Source organism: Dipodomys merriami, unplaced genomic scaffold (assembly GCF_024711535.1).
Source record: "Dipodomys merriami isolate MVZ:Mamm:240054 unplaced genomic scaffold, mDipMer1.0.p SCAF_67, whole genome shotgun sequence".
NCBI lineage: Eukaryota > Metazoa > Chordata > Mammalia > Rodentia > Heteromyidae > Dipodomys > Dipodomys merriami.
The window spans coordinates 223,173-246,926 of NW_027206257.1; the positions used below are offsets into that span (position 1 = coordinate 223,173).

The 23,754-nt window shown below is 38.1% G+C and overlaps 1 pseudogene; it reads right to left on the bottom strand.

The window, feature by feature from the left end:
* Positions 1-14,100: 14,100 nt before the first annotated feature.
* Positions 14,101-15,622, bottom strand: LOC138815793 (zinc finger protein 33B-like; annotated as a pseudogene).
* Positions 15,623-23,754: the final 8,132 nt, after the last annotated feature.

Below are 23,754 nucleotides of genomic sequence, written 5' to 3' on the forward strand. Positions count from 1 at the left end.
AGGTGGACCTGTTGCAACAATGAGAAGTACAAGTTGTCATGTCCAAAACGAACTTTACAAAGTCGGTGCGGGGGGGGGGGGGAAAGGGGTGGAAGGAGAAGGATTAGGATTGGGATTTGGGGGGGAGGGGGGAGGCTGGGAAGGGATGTGAAGGGTAAACAAAGGAGGAGGCTTCAATGCTTGGTAAGAAATGTACGCATTATCCTGCCCATGTAATTGTAACTCCTCAGTACAGTATGTTCACAAATAAAATAAAATTAAATTTAAAATATATATATAAGGCATGAGTTTTCTATTTTCCATATTCTAATGTATCAATGACAAACTATGAATGTGACTGAAAGCACGAAAGTGGAGATTCATGGCTCAGGGAAGGACCTTCCCCTGAGTGCTAACCAAATCATACTCCATCAACACGCTTTGGGAAGATGCTCTACACATCATTTTAGTGAGAGTTTTTCATTATTCTTTTTGCTTTTAGCATCTGTTTAACTTACGTTTCTCCCATAAGTTCCTTAATTAAATAATACATTCCTGCTTGCATAAGAAAACTGAAATGACAAGAAAAGTAACTCTGAGATATTGAATCTACTTATGGCAAAATAGAAATCATTCAGAGAACATCAGAAAGAAGTGAGAAAAATAAACAATGCAATAATACTAGGAGAACAAAAGAATAGACAGAAACTAAAAAGAAGGTGGGGCCAGTTGTTTTGTTTGTATAGTAACTAGAGAAATCAGCTAATAAAAGCAAATGAAGATGATCTCTGGTAGCTCATGCCTATAATCCCAGATACTCAGGATCAGAGGGATGAAGTTCAAAGCTTCACCGGGCAGATAAATCTGAGACTCTTATGTTTAATTAACCACCAGAAGACCAGAAGTGGAGATTCAGCTCAAGTGATGTGGCACCAGCCTTGAGTGAAAAAAATCTAAGCTAAAGAATAAAAGCCAAACAATAGTAGAAGTCCATGATTTTGAGCCCCAATACACACACACACACACACACACACACACACACACACACACTCACACACACACATCAACTGAGAAAGAACAAAGGTGAAAATAAACTACTTTAGAAAACTGCAATCATTGGCTAGAATAGCCAATGTTTCCAAGGAAAAATAACTGAAAACAAGTCTTGGGGACCAAAATTTTTTTAAAAATCTAAATAGAGTCTCACATTTTAAGGCTTAAGAAAAAAAGCCCATGCACCGCCTCAATCCTATAAGGCAGGGCAGTTGTCAGGCTCTTATCTCCAATTAACCACCAGATAACCAGAAGTGGCGCTGTGGCTTAAGTGATAGGGCACTAGCCTTAAGCTGAAGAACTCAGTGACAGTGCCCACGCCCATAGTTCAAGCCCCAATGACTGATGAAAACAAAACAAAAAAAAGAAGAAACCTCAAAATGCTGTTGTTCCTATTCTCTACTCTTTATTCATAGCCTCCCTACATGCCTGGTGGGTACATTTATTTTTGGTCACTAGACACCAATCAAGTAATTCAGCTGCTGAATTCCACTAGCTGTCCTTTCATTGGCTTCACTGCTGATCATATTGATCTAGAGATAGTGTCAGATCTCCAGGTTGAGGATTTAGTCAACCCCCCAAAAGAAACTATATATATTATATATATACATATATATACATATACATGTACATATATGCACCAATACACACACATACACACACACACACACACACACACACACACACACACACACACACAAAACGCTATTTGCAAGCCTCAGGTTATGATAACTAATTTCAGCCAAACAACTATAAATTGTGGTTTCATTGATTTATCGTTTGGCTGCTTTGCTAGAGCAACCCACAGTACTTGAGTATACACCTCACTTATGATTACATATTTATAAGAAAGGATATGACAAATGAACAGCCAAATTTAATATGGAGTGCATGAGGCAAGCTATAGTAGAAGGGTCGGGAGCTTCCATATCATTTTTCAGTATGCTCCCATCCAGGAACATCCACACAGCCATCTAGAATCTCCCTAGCAAACACTCTGTAAATTAAAGAGGCAGGGTTCACTAAGTCATAGGCTATTAGTAATCAACTCTATGTTCAACTCCTCCCACCTCCAGAGTTCAAAGTATGAAGCTGAAAGTGAAATAGGCAACTTGAAAGATGCTTTTGCTGGAACATCTGAATTAACTAAACTCCCTCAACTTTGTATCTGTGCACTATGATTGGAGTTATTCCCTGCTGCAGTCACTTTACCATGCCCACCTTGCAATCTAGGAAATAGAACATTCACTGTTAAGTGTCGTGTGGAAGGCAAACTACTCCACAAGACACCCAAAAGCAAGATTCCCCAATGAGAATGAGATAACAATTCTCCAGAACTTCTCCAGAGACCTTGCTGGTGACTCAAGTCTTGGGTTAATTCTGCATTCCCCTGCCACTAGTTCTCTTTTTAACCTGAAGCCAACCTCTTTTCCTCCTAAAGATGCCTGATGATACACTTAAGTGCTTTCTTCTCATGGCTGCTATATAATAAGTATCTTTTCTCTGGTCTTCTTCATTTCTCTTTACTTGGAATATCGAACATAATTTGGGACTTCTAAATTTGGAAGAGGGAGCCTTTAGAAGACTTGAACCCCTCCCAGAAGTCATTCATTAGCATAAAAAACACTTATGAGCTGGGGATCAGTGGCTCACAGTTCCTGTTATCCTAGCCACTTAGGGGGCTGAGATCTGAGGATCAGCCTGGGCAGGAAAGTTTGTGACACTTTTATCTGCAATAAACCAGGATAAAACTGAAAGTGGCATTGTGGCTCAAAGTGCTAGAGTGCCAGCTAGCCTTGAGTGAAAAAGCTCAGGGACAACACCCAAGCCATGAGTTCAAGCCCCACAACTGACAAAAACAAAAACAAAAACAAACAAAAAATCAAGACACTCATCACTCCAGAGTCTTCAAAGGCTTAAGGAAATGATTATAATATCTAAGTACATAATTCATAATATCATACATGGTTGAATAGAAATATCTGGATTTATTAGACACCTCATTTCAGGAAAGAATAATAATTGGAAGAAGTAAAAAAAAATAATAGGAAAATTGCAAGTTAAAGTAATGTGCTAGTTATAAAGGTTTCCTGCAGGATACGAGTGACAGAATAGGCTAAACATTAGGACTCAAACAGACGTAAGTAATGAAGCCTCTTCCTCTTCTCTATTGAGCTATACTCATTCCTGAGACTAATGCTTTTGAAAAATTCACTTTATTCAATGACACCTTTTTAGAAAATTCACAGAATCGTTAATAGCTAGATACTTCAGGGTTTATTTGGCCATGGACTTGAATCCATTACACAGTATTACAGCTGAGGGCCAGTGGCTCACATCTGTAATGCCACACACTCAGAGGCTGAGATCTGAGGACCAAGGCTCAAAACTAGCCAGGCAGAGAAGTCAGTGAGACTCTTATCTTCAATTAAACATGAAAAAGCCAGAAGTCAAGCTGTCGCTCAGGTGTTAAGAGTGACAGCCTGGAGCAAAAATGCTAAGGGATGGTGCGCAGGCTCTAAGCTCAAGCTTGAGTACCAGCACAAAACAAAACAAAAGACAATAGCATTAAAGCCAACTAGGTGCCAAGCTTTACTAAAACACATCTAGAAGTAATATATTCACTACTTCCTGAAGAAACATAAGCTACACCTGGTGAACTCTGAATATGAGAAAAATCTTCCCTGGGTTTCAAGGTTGCTGCCCATCTAAGTGTTGTATTCTTTACTTTCTCATTCTAATATATTGAGCAAATATGAATAGAGACATCACATACTAATCTTCTAGAAACTCATCTCCCTGTTGGTCCTCATAGTAGTAACAAGAGTTCCTCATCAAGTTCCATGTACTGACATCACCACAAGTCCTGGTTTCTGTAACAAGCATGCTCCTTTCATTTTTCATCAGGAAGTAGTAAAGTAGGAATGGGATAAAGACATCCCTCAGCTTCCCAGTGTCGATGCAATTAACAAGAATTTGAGATCCAGGACCTCCCCCCCAAAATCTGTATTAATAGCTGAGAGAGAGAGAGAGAGAGAGAGAGAGAGAGAGAGAGAGAGAGAGAGAGAGAGAGAGAGAGAGAGAGAGAGAGAGAGAGAGAGAGAGAGAGAGAGAGAGAGAGAGAGAGAGCGACTCTAACAAAGTAGTTCAGCAACCACTTATTTTAGTGTAATAGGATAAAGTGCAGAAAACTAGGACAGGGAAATGAGAGTAAAGAAGACTCCAAATGTAGGTTAGTGTCTAGAGAATTTATCTGGGGGATATCATGTTGAATTCCTATCTACACACCTGCTCATCACCTAGCAACTCTTAATCATTAGAGACAATACGTTCTGGGTAGGTTTATTACATAAAACACAGCCAAAATGTTTCTTAATATACAGAAGCTGAAGATGTGGTCTCAGCTCATGAAAAACACATCAGCGAAATAGGTGCAAATTTCAGAACTTCAACTTTCAAAACTAGTCCTTCAATTTCCTGGCTATTAAAAGATTTGGCAGTTTCTTCCTATAAGTCTGTAAGGAAGCCAACTTGTCCTTTATTGTATTCTTCCTACTCTAATAACTTCCTAACATCTAAAAGGGGTGGTGAACATCAGGCTGGTGGGATATATTACATGTCTGAAATCATCTGGTACATGGCTGCCCAAGCCATCACATATATAGATAATTCTGGTTGGCCTGCAAATTCTGGATGTTACAAATATCCAAATGTGTTTGTGACTTTAACTAAGTATCACTATCCCACAATACTGTGAAATTTGTGAAATTTATATAATCACAATAAAAAATTGCAAAAAAAAGAAAGAAAGGAAAAGAACTGTCTGGATCTCCAATTCTAATGTTCAAGTTATTTTGTATATGTATGTGTTTCTGTTTCTCTCTCTCTCTCTCTTTTTCTGAGTGTGTGTGTGTGTGTGTGTGTGTGTGTGTGTGTGTGTGTGTGTGTGTGTGATGTCTCCCCTGGGATTTTAAGCTCATGGAAGGCAGGAAGCATTCTTAGTTATGCCAACCCTGTCAGAACTTATCACATATTTTTACATGCAGGAGCCTGAGAATGGAGCATACAAGGTAGAGGCCAGCCAACATAGAAATGTTCAGGGACTCTATCTCAGTGGAAGAACCATGGTACATTAGTGCACATCCATCATATTAGGAAGAGTAAGAATCATGAAGTAGGAGGATCCCAAATATAACCATTGCCCAAAAGGGCTTGTCATGTGCTTGAATGCCTGCCTACCATGTGCAAGGCCCTGAGTTTGAACTGTCAAAAAGGAAAACACTTGTGTGTGTGTGTGTGTGTGTGTGTGTGTGTGTAAGTGTGTGTGTATTTGTGTGTGTGTGTGATGCTTCACTTGGACTTTAGGCTCATGGAAGGCAGTTAGAATTTTTGGTTCTATTGTCACTCCCATGGCTTAACATGGTTTTACATTTAGAAAGGACAGTTAAATTTTCCACTACCATGTAACAAGCCCAAGCAAAATTTAGTGAGTTAAAACAACAGCAGGAAACATCAGTTCTCATGGTTCTGACTTTTGAGTTGTCGTTAGCTGCTCAGTTTAGCATCTGCTGAGGTCACATCTTCTAGGGTCTGCTGTGTTGCTGGCCAATTTGACTATGGTGGCATGACTTCTCTTTTTTCCTCTTCTCCCCCTCCTCCTCCTCCTTTTCTTACTTTCCTTTTCCTCCTCCTCCTCTTCCCTTCCCCTCCCTTCCTTCTTCCCTCCCTCTACCTTTCTTCTTCTCTCTACATCTCTTCTCTCTTCATTTAGCCTTCTAACCAAAAGCCTTTACATTCTGACCATTAGCATTCAAGAGCAAAACTAGAAGCTGCCATATTTTTTTACAAGTTACACTCAAAATGTCACAGCTTTGTTTCTGTCAATTTCTACTGGTCACAGAAAGATTAAAAAAATATACAAATGGCTTTCAACTGAAAATAAGGTGTCCTACTCTTGAAAAGGTGATGGTGTCACAATCATGTTGGATCCTCAGCTTCCAACTCTCCACACAGAAATTCCAGGCACAGGCTGGCAAGGTGGCTTCATGGTAGAGTGCTTGCATAGCATGCATGAAACCCTGGGTTCCATTCATCCATACCACATAAACAGAAAAAGCCAGAAGTGGTGCTGTGGCTCATGTGTAGAATGCTAGCCTTGAGCAAAAAGAAGCTCAAGGACAGCATCTAGGCCCTGAGTTCAAGCCCCAGGACAGGCAAAAAAAATCCAGATCCACTCATAAAAAGCAATTCAGGGCTTCACACGCATATGAGGTTGATAGGGAATTTTGACCCACACAACTTGCAGCCAAGATAAGTTGATACACCCAACCTGCCTGATGACAAAATGGGGGCAGGAGGCTGCAAAAGAAAGAAAAACGGGGAAGTAAGAAGGATAAAAGAATGAGAAAGTAAGACAGTAAATCTTTGGCATTTCAACCTCACACAAAACACAAAAGAGACCCATAAATCAGAAAGCCATCCAATTCTCAATTTAACCTGAGGCCAAACTCTGTAAGGAGGAAGACAGAACAAGACATAGGAAGACAGCTGAAGACTGTTCAAGATGGCAGATTTAGGATGAAATGCTGTCTTGCCAGTGGCATAGACATGCTTCCTGCCTGCTCTCTTTCTTTATCACATTCTCTTCCAATCATTTTTTTTTATCATACTTACATACGTTTGCATCTTGCCTGAATTGTTAATTAGTTAGCTGCCCTAAAGTTTCTGGTAACAACTTTGGTGAGTTAGCCTGGAAGTTAGGAATGAAGTAAGTATGTGTCTTTTTCTATCTTGGACTCAAGAATTTCACAAAGTGGAAGTTCTGGCATGGATTTGTTTTAGTGTACCAGGATAAACCAGGAAGAAAGAAAAAGAATATTGCTTCTTCTAACACAGGAAATGGGAGCTCCGGACTCAATGGTTTCTCCTGTTTGTATAGCTTTCTACTTTCTGAGCTAGTGGAACATAGGTAAAGTTCTCTAGCAAATCCTAATCCTTAGATAGTTCCTGGGTGGGTGAGACCTAACCAAAACACCAGTAAACCTCAAAACTTCTTTTGCCAGACAGGGCCTCTCTTTCATTTGGTTCCATTCATTCCTTGAATTTCCAGCTGTTTTCTATTTCAAACGGAGAAGGCAGATGTAGAGAGTCCCATTTCTGTGTGTGTGTGTGTGTGTGTGTGTGTGTGTGTGTGTGTGTGTGTGTGTGTGTATGTGTGTGTGTGTGTGTGTGTGTGTGTGTGTGTGTGTGTGTGTTTGGGCAACCAGGTAGCAGAGAACATAATGGACTGCTTGGCAGTACCTGTCAGAGGCTACTATAAATACAAATAGCAGCGAACAAAGCAAGACTGTAACTTTCTACCCACTAACAAGTTAGACATGTATGGATATTAGGTGGGTGAGCAACTATTTCTCTTCATCTCCCAGCTCTGATTAATTTTGAAAGAGCAAGCATAAAGTAACTCCATTTAGTAAGTAATCTCTTCTTACTCCTCTCCATAGTTTTCCATTTTCAGGACTAAAATTGTTCTGGGTGGTCTCAATGTCTGTTGCTGGGATAGGTTGTCGTAGTTGGCATTGACTGGGTTTGAACTCAAGGTCTGGGCACTTTTCCTGAGCACTTCTGCTCAAGGCTAATGCTCTATCACCAAAGAGTTCCTTGGAGGTGAGATTCTCTTGAGCTATGTCTCCAGACTGGCTCTTGGCTGATTAGCTGGGAAATACAGTTTTAGACAGATTCTTTGTGCCCAGGATGGCTTTGAACTGTGGCAAAAGGAGTCTTTGCCATAAAAGCCCTTTATATTTCCAATTCAAGAAACAAGGAGATCAATGAGATTGAGGATACCTATAACTTGTTAATAATTAACTAACAATTTAAAACCCAGTAGATATTTTAAATTACAACTGATTGACATTCTAAGTACTGGCCCTTGCCTCTGTGCAGCTTGTTAAAAGTCATATAGCATTTAACCTTTAACAAATATACAGACCCTTTCTTGGGCTATAGCAGTATATCTTGTTTAACATTTTGGTTTGTAAACGCGTTTTTCTGGTTGACTGAGGAGCCTGATCTGTAGTGGTCCCAAAAATGCCTGCCCCTGTAGGCCTTTAGACAAATCTCACTAGGGACCTAGTCTCAGGTCACAACCACTTTTCCTTAACATATAAATGAATGTGGCTGGGCCAGCTCAAAAGTCACTGCCATTTAGGACTTTGAAGCAGATACAGGGCGTTTGGGATTTCAATTATTCCTCACATTTTACAACTTTAGCTTTTAAAACCCAGTACCATAGATGACTGGCAAGTCCCTGCCAAGTCAGACAGACATGGGCATTAGGCATGCCGACAAATTATCTTCCCATGACTTCTGGACTCTGATCAAGCTTTGAAGGGCCACGCAGAAGTGACTCCAGGATCTGATACCATCTCTGCCATCCAAAGAGCAGTGGCTTACTACCTCTGCATGTTCCAACATTCCCGGGGTTCCAGGAATGCCTTTCTCCGTGGTGGCATAAATACTTGTTTAGTAGTTTCCTTCATTGCTTGCTGGACTTGAACTCAGGGTTTGAGTATTGTCCCTCAGCTCTCCAGATCAAGAAATCCCAACCAACTTCGCTTTTGAGCACTCTGCTGGGAGATTTGAGATGACAATCTCACAGGCACCTTTCTCTGCACAGCCTGGCTTCACACCACTTTTCAGCTTAATTGGCTTTACTTATGGCCACATTTACCCCAAGTAAAAGCATCAAAGATGGGCACCGTAAGGAGATTTAAAAGCATGGTCTTACCTGGAATTTATTCAGGGCCAACATTACATCTGACAAACGTGTCCTCTGTCCTTTATTGTGGGCCTTTTGGAAACTGTTATAAAAAACCTATAATGGCAAAGTAGGTTAAACAATCCTTTTGGTAATCCTAATTTTTATTTTCTACTTTGAAATCAACCTTTAGTATAATTTTTCTTTTTAAACTTTACTTTGTCTGGGAGACCTGCCATTCCCCACAATGTCACAAATTTCTGACAATGGGGAGGACATTTGTAAACTTTTTTGAAAAGTCAGTTTACTTTGAATTTAAATTCCTCATTGAAACACTGGGCAACACTCTTTACCTCTTTTTTTATTTTAATTTTCATTTTTTGTGAACATACTGTACAGAGGGGTTACAATTACATGGGCAAGATAATGAGTATATTTCTTATCAAGCATTGCAGCCTCCTCTTTTGTTTACCCTTCACATCCCTTCCGAGCCTCCCCCTGCCCCCCCCCCAAACACACACACCCGCACCAAAGTTTTAAAGTTCATTTTCGACATGACAACTTCTATTTCTCATAGTTGCAACAGGTCCACCTGTATCCTTAAATCACTTGTTTTTCCCCATCTCCTCCACAAATTATACCAACATCAAATATAGTGAAAGCAGGGGTTATACTGTGGGGGATAGACATACAAAGCAACAAAGAAATAATCTTATAAATGCATTAGAAACAAATGCATGAAAGAAAAAAAACATTTAAATACATATCTATGGTTTCATTTTCCTAACATCACATTATCTGATATTTTCTGCTTGACTAATTCATATACTAGATATTGCAAATAAGGGAAATCATGGGACCTATGTTTCTGTGGGCCTGGCTTACTTCACTTAATATAATTTTTTCTAAGCCTTTCCATTTCCTAACAAATGGGCCAATGTCATTCTTTCTGATGAAGGCATAGAATTCCATTGTATATATATACCACATTTTCTTGATCCATTCATCTACCGAGGGGGTTCTGGGTTGGTTCTATATCTTAGCTATGGTAAATAATGCTGCAATAAACATAGTTGTGCTGGTAGCTTTAGTGTGGTCTTGTTTGTAAACATTTGGGAAAATGCCCAAAAGTGGGATTGCTGGGTCATAGGGGAGCTCTATGTGAAGTCCTTTGAGGAACCTCCATACTGCTTTCCAAAGTGGTTGAACAAGTTTACACTCCTACCAACAATGAAGTAATGTTCCCTTCTGTCCACATCCCCTCCAGCATCTGTTGTTGTTAGAGTTCTTGATTTTTGCCATTCTAACTGGGATGAGGTGGTATCTCAATGTTGTTTTGATTTGCATTTCTTTTATGGCTAGGGAGGTTTAGCATTTCTTCATGCGTCTATTGGCTATCCTTCTTTCTTCTTCAGAGAAGTTTCTCTTCAAGTCTTTCACCCACTTATTTATTGGGCAGTTGTTTCTTTGAGGATTTGTTATTGGGGGATTTAATTTTTTGAGTTCCAAGTATATTTTAGATATGAGACCCTTGTCCATTGTATGGCTAGTGAAGATCTTCTCCCAGTCCGTGGGCTTTCTATTGATCTTGCTAACTATGTCCTTTGCCACGCAGAAGCTCTGCAAATTCATGCAATCCCATTTGTCCAACCTTTCTTTGATTTGTTGTGTTTCCGGGACGCTATTAAGAAAATTTGCACCTGCTCCAAGGAGACCTAGGATTTCTCCTATTCCATCCTGTAATGTTTTCAGAGTGTCTGCTTTGACTCCGAGGTCTTTGAGCCATTTGGAGTTGATTCTGGTGCAGGGTGATATATAAGGATCTAGCTTTAGTTTTCTACATGTAGTTAACCAATTTTGCCAGCACCATTTATTGAAGAGGCTGTCTTTCTTCCATTCTATTATTTTAGCTCCCTTATCAAAGATTAGTTGGCTATAGGTCTGTAGGTTCATTTCTGGGTTTTCAATTCTATTCCATTGGTCCTCAGATCTGTTCTCATGCCAGAACCAAGCTGTTTTGATTACTATGTCTTTATAATAGAATTTGAAATTTGGTATTGATATTCCACCAGCAGTGTTCTTTGCATTGAGGAGCGTTTTTGCTATTCGGGTTCTTTTTTTGTTCCATATGAATTTTTGGATTGCCTCTTCAATTTCCTTGAAGAATGAGTTTGGAATTTTGATAGGTATCGTATTGAATTTGTAGCCATCTTCCTATAATAATCCCCCATTTACCTCTTGGCTGAAGGTTTAAACTGCCCATTTTTTTCTACAGTGTGAGTTACATTTAGGAAATCAACAGTTTATTTTAATGCAATAGCTCTGTACCAAGAATCTAGACTTAGTATCTCTTGCCCTTTAGAGATAAGTCAACTTAGATTTTTTGTTCACACACCCCTTATGGTGTAAGATGGTGGTGATTAACATTACAGAAACAAATTTCTTAACTGGCTTGTTTTTTATTCTTTTTGTACCCCAAATTCGCAGTCTTTTCATCATGTGTGTTTCAGCATGGCTGGAGTCTAGGCAAGGTATTGGCATCTCCCAGTGTGTATGGACTGTCCCATCTCTTGCTGGTTACCTGCAAAATTCTATATGCATTGGTTAAAGACCACTGGTGAAAGACCACACTGGCTTTTGCAGGCTGGTGTCACTGGTTTAGGCAGTTGTGACAACTTTGTTCTGTTACATGGGTATTTCCAATGCATAGGAGCAAACTGCATCTTGATGCATTGTGGTCCCTTGATCTTATAGGGAATTGATCATTGCACAGGGGACAAAACAGAGAATTAAAACCTGAGCCTTAGTTTACCAGTCATGGTCAGAGGTACAATATTTAATCTTAGCATAGATAGACATAAGAAATAACATAAATCACAGCCAACTTAATTACCAATTTCATTGACTTGGAAAGGAAACCAGCTTTTCTAACTCCTTTCCCATGGTCTTTTAAAACTGCCTTTTTAAAAAAATTTTGGCTTATAGTCATGTCACAAAGCAATTCAGATTAAACAACAGCTTCCACTGACAAAAGATTTTTAGCAAGCAGAAAAGTTGGTAACTTTGGAACCATTACTATTTACATATTTTACATATAGAAAGACAGAGATGTTTGTGCACAGATTATAGAGCACATTAAATGCTAAAATTTGCCATTTAAAACTTTTGGAATTTTAGCAGTAATACGTTGCCTAATCATGGTAGAACCACATAGTTCACAACAAAAAATTTCCAACAACAAGGAACTTGTACTAAACAGGAATCAAGACATGAACAGACATATAGCATGACATAATGGCCCCTATCCTGGTCAGGTAAGGGGGGATGTTTATGGGACCCAAAAAACAGGCAAAGAAATTTATTCTGAAAGCAATATTCACGCCCCACCACCTCTTCACTCAGCTTCCCTCAGAGCACCTTGACTAGTTCCCTCTGCACCGACACCCCTGTCATGTTACCCCAGGGACCACAAGGATCGTTTTTGTCTGTATTTTACCCTGCCAAATATATAGCACAGTCCTTCCTCTTTCTGCTTAGCTCTATAATCCCATGGATATCTGTAAGTATTCAAGCTAGCTTTTGTCCATCATTTTTTCCATGAGTCTGGTTTTTTTAATTGCTACAGAATTAAATTTAGCAAAACCATAACATAATTTGTTATAGAACTAGAAATTTGGAACTAGAAAAAGCAATATTCTCCTCTTGAGAAATTCACTTTCACCTTCCATAACAGTGAGAAAACACAGACTCTCCACAATATCCACACTAGTGTTTTATTACTGAGAAGAACAGTAGCATGGTCAACAAGTGAAAAATTCACAAGAGACTCAGTAGTAATTAAATATAAACAGCATGTAGTAAAATCATTTTGGCATTACTCATCCAAATCCAAATGCTTAAGAATCATGTATTTATTTTTCCACCAAAGAAACTAGTAATAATAAAAGTTTTACAATTTCTAGTAATAGTAATAGTGACAGTGTTATAATGCATACATAGACCACACATATACTGGAAGACTTTTGGGGAGCAGTGGAGAAATTGATGCTCTCATGTCCTTGGGTTAAAGCATGACAGTACTTCCCCATCTAGCACTAACAAAACTCTCTGGATGATCTGAGTTCAATCTCCAAGTTCCAGAGCTCATATTTCTGAGAAATGTTTATAAAATTTCCTTGAACATCCATTTATTAATATAAAAGACACAAGTCAACAATTTCACTATCTTAATTCTTTGTCAAGCCTGTAAATAATTGATACCCATTCCTTTGGTCCAACCCCTGAATAATATGAAGGGGCATCATCCCTACTCTACACAATGAGAGGATGAGAAATATTGGCTCAGTGAGTGGTTTCCCCTTACACCTAGCTTAATTCTGACATGAAGGATTTCTGTATAATTTACAGAGGTTTCTGCCAAAGGTTTCCCTATGTTGGGTTTCTTTTTTGTGTGAGTGCTCTAATGCTGGCTGAAGGTTCATTTCTGCTTGAAAGACGTCCTCTAATGTTCAGTTGACATTCTATCTTGTCTCTAAGTCTCTGAAATCTATAGAGAAACCTCTGAAACTTCTGGCTAAATATTGGTCTACATTTAGTATACTCATATTTTCTCTCCTTATTATGTTCTTGGATGTACTGAGGACTGACTTCACATTAAAAATTGCATATTTGTTAGACCTGTTAGTTTTCTTTTCTCCTATGTGATTCAGTTCTCTGATGAACACTGTGCTATGCTGTCGAAATGGGGTTTTCTACATTGGTATTATTCATTCCTTGTCTTTCTTCTGTGTGCTCTATAAACACTCATTCATGCATGATTACTAAGTGAAGGACCTTTTTGATACTTGTTTCTTATTTTATTTTATTTTATTTGTGAACATACTGTACAGAGGGGTTACAATTACATGGGCAGGATAATGCATACATTTCTTACCAAGCATTGCAGCCTCCTCCTTTGTTTACCCTTCACATCCCTTCCCAGCCTCCCCCCTCCCCACCCCACCGAATCCCAATCCTCCCCCCTCCCCGCACCGACGTTGTAAAGCTCGTTTTGGACATGACAACTTGTACTTCTCATTGTTGCAACAGGTCCACCTGTTGATACTTGTTTCATTCATAATGTTTTTCTCCTGTGTGCTTTCTGTTGAAAATTTAACTATGACTTCTTGAAAACTTTCCATATTTTTTTATTAATAAGATTTTGTTCCCGTGTTCATTCAATTTGGAACCATGAGGTATGTCTTCTGGCTAAAAGGTTGCACATTTGCTACATTCACAAGGCTTCTATCAGGTTTTGGTTCTATCATGCAAATTTATTTTTCTTTCAGGTGAGACTTTCCATAGTTATCACATTCCTTAGGTTCCTCATGTGTGTGGATTCTCTTATGCTTCCTGAGGTATGAACTCCAAATGAAGGACTTTCCACATTTGTTACATTCATAAAGTTTTTCTCCTGTGTGTGTTCTCTGATGGAGATTAAGTTATGAATTAAATCTGAAATACTTTCCACATTTGTTACATTCATAAGTTTTCTCTCCTTTGTGTGTTCTCTGATGATCTAAATGTGAAATACTTCCACATTTGATATATTCATAAGGTTTCTCTCCTGTGTGTTCTCTGGTGAACAATAAGGTGTGACTTATGTCAGAAATATTTTCCACATTTTGTAGATTCATAATTTTTCTCTCCTGTGTGTATTCTCTGATGAGCAGTAAGTTGTGACTTTACTCTGAAATACTTTCCACAGTGGTTACATTTATAAGGTTTCTCTCCTGTGTGTGTTCTCTGATGAACAGTAAGGTGTGACTTATGGGTAAAAGACTTTTCACACACATTACATTCATAAAGTTTTTCTTCTGTGTGTATTCTCTGATTGAGTGTAAGGTACGATCTAAGTCTGAAATACTTTCCACATTTGTTACATTTATAAGGTTGCTCTCCTGTGTGTGTTCTCTGATGAACAGTACGGTATGACTTATGGGTGAAAGACTTTCCACACACATTACATTCATAAGATTTCTCTCCTGTGTGTGTTCTCTGATGGACAGTAAGGTGTGACTTACGTCTGAAATATTTTCCACATTTTGTACATTCATAATGTTTCTCTCTTGTGTGTATTCTGTGATGAGCAGTAAGCTGTGACTTTACTGTGAAATACTTTCCATATTGGTCACATTTATAAGGTTTTTCTCCTGTTTGTGTTCTCTGATGAACAGTAAGGTGTGACTTATGGGTGAAAGACTTTTCACACCCATTACATTCATAAGGTTTTTCTCCTGTGTGTGTTCGCTGATGGAGAGTAAGGCATGATCTAAGTCTGAAATACTTTCCACATTTGTTACATTTATAAGGTTTCTCTCCTGTGTGTGTTCTCTGATGAACAGTAAGGTATGACTTATAGGTGAAAGACTTTTCACACACATTACATTCATAAGGTTTCTCCCCTGTATGTTTTCTCTGATGGAGAGTAAGGTGTGATTTTGATCTGAAATACTTTCCACATTTGTTACACTCATAAGTGTGTGTATTTTCTGATGGACAGTAAGGTCTGACTTCTGTCTGTAATACTTTCCACATTTGTTACATTCAAATAGTTTTTCTCCTGTGTTTGTTCTCTGATGAAGATGAAGGTGTGCATTACAGGTAAAAAAAATTTCTACGTTTGTTACATTCATAAGGTTTCTCTCCTGTATGAGTTCTCTGATGTACAGTAAGGTCTGACTTCTGTCTGAAATACTTTCCACATTTGTCACGTACATAAGATTTCTCTCCTGTGTGTATTCTCTGATGCAAAGTGATGTATGACTTCATTCTGAATGATTTTCCACATTTGTTGCATTCATCAAACTTCTGTTCTGTGTCAGTTCTGTGATGCCTCCTGAGACCTGACTTTTGAGTGGAAAATTCCCTACATTCTTCATATTCATAGGGTTTCTCTTCTGGTGTTGTTTGAGGTTGGCCAGAACTTAGTTCTGACGTCTTAGAGATTGATTTTGCATATTGCTTAATACTCATCAGGCTTCTCTGGATATTTCCTCTCAGGTTTTGTAAGGTATAAATCCTTACTAAATGATTTCTCACATTCACTACCAGACTCATTGTAGGAGAGCGTGTTCTGACACTGAATGAACTCATCCCTCCTCATTCTTAAGGAGTTCTCATCATTCCTATTCAGATCTGTCTTCTGTTTTGAGGTCAAGTTAGAAGTTGTCACTAATCTCACTCTTTGCTCTATTGTCTATTTGTGACAACTACGTCATACAGACATTCATCTGGACCTTCCTGGTAAGTCTCAGTCACATGCTCCATTTTTTTTAATATCTAAAATGAGTCATATAAAGAAGAAAAAAAACATACATAAGATCCAAATACTCCTTAATGAAAAGACATTTTTCCCATCTTAACTGTTACAAATTTTAAAATATTAAAGTAGAATTGATTTTTGAGAAATAAATTTCTTTCATCACAATGTATTGATTAAGAAAGTAATGCTGTTCCTTTTTTGTCATGGAGCCTGAACTCCAGTCCTGGTGTTGTCCTTCAGCTCTTCAGCTCAATGCTAGCTTTCTACCACGTGAGCCACAACACCACTCCCAATTGTTTCTGCTTATGTGGTGCTGAAGAATCGAACCCAGAGCCTTAGGCATGCAAGGCAAATACACTACCACTGAGCTACTATAATCAAGAACTCTAATAAGATGTTAGAGGGGATATGGACAGAAGGAAACCCTACTGCATTGTTGGTGGGAGTGTAAACTTGTTCAACCACTTGGAAAGTAGAATGGATACTCCTCAAAAGACTCCACATAGAGCTCCCCTATAACCCAGCAATTCCATATCTAGGTATTTACGCAAATGATCACAAACAAGACCATACTAAGGCTACCAGCACAATTATCTTTATTGCCGCATTATTTACCATAACTGAGATAAGGAACCAACACAAATGCCCCTCAGTAGATGAATGGATCAAGAAAATGTGGTATATATACACAATGGAATTCCATGCATTCATTGGAAAGAATGATATGGCTCCATTTGTTAGGAAATGGAAAGACTTGGGATAATTATATTAAATGAAGGAAACCAGGCCCAAAGAAACATAGGTCCCATGGTTCCCCTTATTTGCAATAACTAATATATGTCTGAGACAAGCAGAAATGGTCAATAAGTTGATGTTAGGCAAAATGAACCCTAAGATAAGGACCCAAATGTTTTTGTTTCTTTCTTGCTATAGTTTCTAACTATATTTATAAGATATTTCTTTGTTGCTTTTATGTCCCTCCCCCACGGTATAACCCCTGTTTTTACTGTATTTGATGTAGGTATAATTTGTGGAGGGGAAGGAGGACCCATTCCAACAATGAGATGTACAAGACGTTATGTCGAAAAACGAACTTTACAACTTTGGCGAGGGGGGAGGGTGGGGGGAATGATGGGAAGGGATGGTAACGGGAAACAAAGGAGGAGGCAAAAATGCTTGATAAGAAATGTACTCATTACCTTGCCCATGTAGTTGTAAGTTCTCTGTAGAGTATTTTCACAATAAAAAAAGAGTAAAACTGGTAGTTTATGATGGAAATTTTTTTTCTGTGTTTCAGGTTTTTCTTCTTTTTTATGTCAAAGGAATTATTTACACAATTTACTAAACTATTTACTGGTAGACTTTTAACCTGTATATTTTAATATTTAGCATTCCTCTTTTTTCCCAAAAATTGTTTTGATTGATCTTATTTTCTTAAAACAATTTTATATTGTGCTACTTTACTTCTCAAACATTAGGAGAAGAGTATTATCTAACTTTGGAGATTGTAACATTTTTATACAAACCTTTGTCTTTCACCTAAGAATAAGGTTTTATAACCACATTTCTTCAGTTATAAGTTCTCACTGTGAATTATTTTAAGTATCTTTGGAAATTTTAAAATTTGTTCCCCTCCATCTTAGACAGAAACTCATCAGACTTTTATTTTTTTTAATTAATTAATTTATTTATTTTTTGGTCGGTCGTGGGGCTTGAACTCTGGGCCTGGGTGCTGTCCCTCAGTTCTTCAGCTCAAGGCGAGTACTCTACCACTTGAGCTACAGCGCCACTTCCAGTTTTCTGGTGGTTTATTGGAGATAGGAGTCTCACAGTCTCTCCTGCCCGGGCTGGCTTTGAACCGCGATCCTCAGATCTCAGCCTCCTGAGTAGCTAGGATTACAGGCGTGAACCACCAGCGCCCAGCTCATCAGACTTTTAAACCCTCAGACTCATGAATTAAAGCCACATCAGCTCACCACCTAGTTAATCATTCTCTCTAGACTGAAAGCTTTGGTTCTGTATCTTGGCCTCTACCTTCCTTATCCTTATCAGAGGATAGCAGCCTTGGCATAGTCATTTGCTATACCTGCCTAGTCCTAGTTTCAAAGAAAACTAAATCGCATTTTTGACATTTCTAATTTTCTTTTTTCAAAACAATTTCCACAAAGAGAAAGAATTGCTAACTTTACCTTTACTGCCATACACAGTTCAGTGGGCATCTACAAGCATTTTTGATTCACAAGTCTAATACAAAGATCACCTAGTTCTCTGCCACACATGGGACTCAGGGGAACTAGGAATATTATTGGTCAGTACAGAGCAAGATGAATTTATCAATTTGGTTCTGGATCCAAGATCACTATGCAAGATGCCTTAACTCACCTGGTAAATTCTTGTCTGAGGCTTCTGCCATATATGGCTTTTCATCTTGCTCCAGCTTGATAATCAATTGAGGTTTAGGACCGGTGTGCCCTGTTAATAAGAGTGAAGAACTATTGCTCATGCTGTGTCAAAATTGTTGTAAGATTTCAGATATCCTGTTAACAAGGTTGGTCCCAAATCTTCTTTCATTTCTCCCTGGCTCCATGGTTGACTTTCCACGAGGCTTGATTTAATTTTGCAGGTTGTGTGACTTGAACGCAATTCTGTTTCTCAAGGTTAGCATTCTATTAGTTTGAGTCCTAACTCCACTTCCAGTTTAAGAGTGGTTATCTTGACATAAGAATCTCTTGGAGATTTCACTGGCAGTTTTTGCTTCAAACTGAAAGCCTCAGATTTCAGACTCCTAAGAATTACAGGCATGAACCACTGCATCTAGTACTAGGTTTGGATTATAAATAAGTACTCCCTCTAAACTAGTGATTTCCAGTACATATTTCCAATAGTGATAAATAGGTATGTATGTATGTATGTATGTATGTATGTATTTTCTAGATTGAATATCCACCCACAATAATCATCTCAAGTTTGGGAAGACAGTCTTCTCTTTACGGAAGAAATTTTGGAATTTTTTAATTAATTTTTTAAAATATTTTGTGAACAAACTGTACAGAGGGGTTACAATGACATGGGCAAGATAATGAGTACATTTCTTATCATGCATTGCAGCCTCCTCCTTTGTTTACCCTTCACATACCTTCCGAGCCTCCCCCAGCGCCCCCAACCAATTCTCCCCCCGCACACCCCTCCCCCCCAAACCAAAGTTGAAAATTCGTTTTCGACATGAAAACTTGTACTTCTCATTGTTGCAATGGATCAACCTGTATCCTTAAACGACTTGTTTTTCCCCATCTCCTCCATAAATTATACCGACATCAAATATAGTGGAAACAGGGGTTATACTGTAGGGGACGGACATACAAAGCAACAAAGAAATAATCTTATAAATGCATTAGAAACAAATGAATGAAAGAAAAAAAACATTTAAATACATATCTATGGGTTCATTTTCTTAACATCACATTATCTGACCTTTTCTGCTTGACTCATACATATACTAGATATTGCAAGTAAGGGATACCATGGGACCTAAGTTTCTTTGGGCCTGGCTTACTTCACTTAATATAATGTTTTCCAAGCCTTTCCATTTCCTAAAAATTGGGCAATGTCATTCTTTCTGATGGAGGCATAGAATTCCATTGTGTATATATACCACATTTTCTTGATCCATTCATCTACTAAGGGGCAGCTGGTTGGTTCCATATGGGTTGGTTCCATATCTTAGCTATGGTAAATAATGCTGCAATAAACTTAGTTGTACTGGTAGATTTAGTGTGGTCTTGTTTGTAATCATTTGTTTACAAACATTTGTTTGTAAACAATCCCCCAAAAGTGGGATTGCTGGTTCATAGGGGAGCTCTATTTGAAGTCTTTTGAGGAACCTCCATACTGCTGTCCAAAGTGGTTGAACAAGTTTACACTCCCACCAACAATGAAGTAAGGTTCCCTTCTGTCCACATCCCCTCCAGCATCTGTTGTTGTTAGAGTTCTTGATTTTGCCATTCTAACTGGGATGAGGTGGTATCTCAATGTTGTTTTGATTTGCATTTCTTTTGTGGCAAGGGAGGTTGAGCATTTCTTCATGTGTCTATTGGCCATCCTTACTTCTTCTTCAGAGAAGTTTCTCTTCAAGTCTTTAGCCCACTTATTTATTGGGCAGTTGTTTCTTTGAGGATTTGTTGTTGGGGGATTTAATTTTTTGAGTTCCAAGTATATTTTAGATATGAGACCTTTGTCCATTGTATGGCTAGTGAAGATCTTCTTCCAATTCTTGGGTTTCTATTGATCTTGCTAGCTATGTCCTTTGCCATGCAGAAGCTCTACAACTTCATGCAATCCCATTTGTCCAACCTTTCTTTGATTTGTTGTGCTTCCGGTTCTCTATTAAGAAAATATCCGCCTGCTCCAAGGAGACCTAGGGTTTCTCCTATTCCATCCTGTAATGTTTTCAGAGTGTCTGCTTTGACTCCGAGGTCTTTGAGCCATTTGGAGTTGATTCTGGTGCAGGGTGATATATAAGGATCTAGCTTTAGTTTTCTACAAGTAATTAACCAATTTTTCCAGCACCATTTATTGAAGAGGCTGTCTTTCTTCCATTCTATTATTTTAGCTCCCTTATCGAATATTAGTTGGCTATAGGTCTAGAGGTTCTTTCTGGGTTTTCAATTCTATTCCTTTGGTCCTGAGTTCTGTTCTTATGCCAGTACCAAGCTGTTTTGATTACTATGGCTTTATAGTAGAGTTTGAAATTTGGTATTGATATTCCTCCACCAATGTTCTTTCCATTGAGGAGCGTTTTTTCTATTTGGGTCTTTTATTGTTCCATGTGAATGTTTGGATTGCCTCTTCTATTTCCTTGCAGGATAAGGTTGGAATTTTGATAGGGATTCATCAAAGAAAGAGAACTATGAACCCATTTCTTTGATGAACATTGATGAAAACTTCTCACCAAAATTTTTGCCAATCGACTTCAACAATTCATCCAAAAAATTATAAAATACGATCAAACAGGATTCATTTCAGGGATGCAAAGCTGGTTCAATATACGCAAATTCAATTAATATTATTCATCACATAAACAGGAGCAAGGATAAGAACCACATGGTTATCTCAATAGACGCAGGAAAAGCATTCGACAAGATCCAACACCCCTTTATGATGAAGGTTTTGGAAAAATTAGGAATCCATGGAACATTCCTCAATACAATAAAGGCTGTTTATGACAAACCTATAGCCAGAATTATACTTAATGGTGAAAAACTAAAACCATTTCCTCTGAACTCAGGAACAAGACAAGGATGTCCACTCTCTCCACTTCTCTTCAATCTAGTATTAGAATGCCTAGCTACAGCAATAAGACAAGATGTAGACATAAAGGAGATCCAAATAGGGAAAGAAGAAATAAAACTCTCCCTCTTTGCAGATGACATGATCTTGTAGTTAAAGAATCCCATAGACTCCACTCCCAAATTACTCAAGCTGATTCAAACTTTGGCAAAGTAGCAGGGTATAAAATTAACCCCCCAAAATCAATGGCTTTTCAGTATTTCAACAATGAGAAAAGTGTGACTGAAAGGAAATCAACTCCATTTGTAATAGCCCCACAAAAAATAAAATACCTAGGAATAAACTTAACCAAAGAAGTGAAGGACCTCTATGATGAAAACTTTAAAATCTTGAAAAACGAAATCAAAACAGAACTTAGAAAATGGCAAAACCACCCATGCTCCTCGATTTAGAAGATTAACATCGTGAAAATGGCAATACTTCCCAAGGCTATCTACAAATTCAATGGGATACCTATAAGTTTGGAACTTTTGTCAAACTGCTTTTTTTAATTCTTGAACAATGAAAATAAAATTGCCTCAGAATGTACATAATCTACCTGAAGATTTCATTCCAAACAAATGACATTCCCACAGACTGGAATTTTACATCCAAATAGCATTGAAATTTCGATAAATATTCACATAGCTACTGAAAACAAATCATTTTCCTGGCACCAATGGTTCATGCCTATATTCCTTGCTACTCATTAGGCTGAGATCTGAGGATTGCCATACAAAGCCAGCCCTAGTAAGAAAGCTGTGAGATACTTATCTCCAAATTAACCACCAGAAAGCTTGAAGAGGAGCTGTTGCTCAAGTGATAGAGTGCTCACCTTGAACTGAAGAGCTGAGGCACTGCACCAACGCCCAGAGGTCAAGCCCCACTTAACTTTTCAAGTTAATGTGTTATTTTTGGCTCACCTAAGGACACCAGCATGCTATAGGTTTCTAGCATCACATCTCTATACAGGGTACTCTGAGAAATATCTAATTCCTGCCACTCCTCACAGCTAAATTCCACAGCCACATTATCAAATGACACCAGATTCTCTAAGGGCACATTCTATCAATTTATTATCCCTGAATCATGAGAACACCAAAGCTAGACTTTCATTCTTCTACATGTATGCTTTTGTATTACAGATTGTGGTTGGTACTTTCTGTGTTATGTATAAAATGAGAGAAAATATAATCAAAGTAGAAACATTTGCCTCCATATTAACTTGGTAATTACACATACAAAGTTTTTCTAATACATCAGAACACACTTCTGGTTCCAGCAATAAAGACAAGAAAACAGTTCTAAGAAGCTAATAACCTAGCAAGACAACAATAAGTATGAGTCTGAAAGTGTGTTTTTAGCTTATTTTGGTAATATTTACTACATATCTGGGTAACAATGAAGTAAACAAATATGTTTTCTGTATTTTCATATTCTGCCTCATTAACAATATTATTTAGATTTTCTATTAAATAGTGCTCTCATAAACAGTCACAACATAGTCATTACATCATATGGAATACATAACACATTAGTAGATCTATGAAAAGCACAGCATCCAGGTGAATGTTAAAAGGAATAAAATTACTCAAAAAATAGTAAATGAATGATTTGGCTCTCATAAGATTTGACTAAGTTCTCACAATAAAATACCCAATGTTAATCATTTTTGTTATTAAATTTCTAGATATAAAAGTATGGTCATAGATATCCATATGTTTCCTTCATATGTAAAAACGAACTTCCAGCATGAACATTTCTGAACATCGACTACTTCCTACCACATCAAATACTTACTTATTACCATAAAATGTTTCTTAATCAGCTTTGCATTTTAATAGGCCTTAATGGAAGGATGGATGTAAATGGATAAAGGCTTAAGGAATGCTCAAGATGATCCCCCAAAATGTGAAATATGACCACCACAAGAAGGATAGAGAAAAAAAAACTATGAATTGGCACATGATCTAAAAAATATAGAAGTTTTAAAAATTGGAATTAAATATGGCACTAATTTGATGTACAGTGTCTAAAAGGAATACAGTCATTCTTGACAATATCAGAGGTGAATGATGACTAACACACAAAAAGAAAATATATTTATAAAGTGTTGAAAGAAAATAGACTTCAATACACAATCCATCGGGCAAAGGGCCTCTTCTAACAATATAGATTGAAGGTATTCCTAGGGAAAGATAATGCATCATTTACCCATCTTCATTTTAAGTGCTATAAAAATTATTCTGTGGGACTGGGAAGGTGGCTGGCTCAGTGATAGAGGGCTTGCCTTGCATGCCTGTGGCCCAGGGTTCGATTCCTCAGCACCACATAAGCA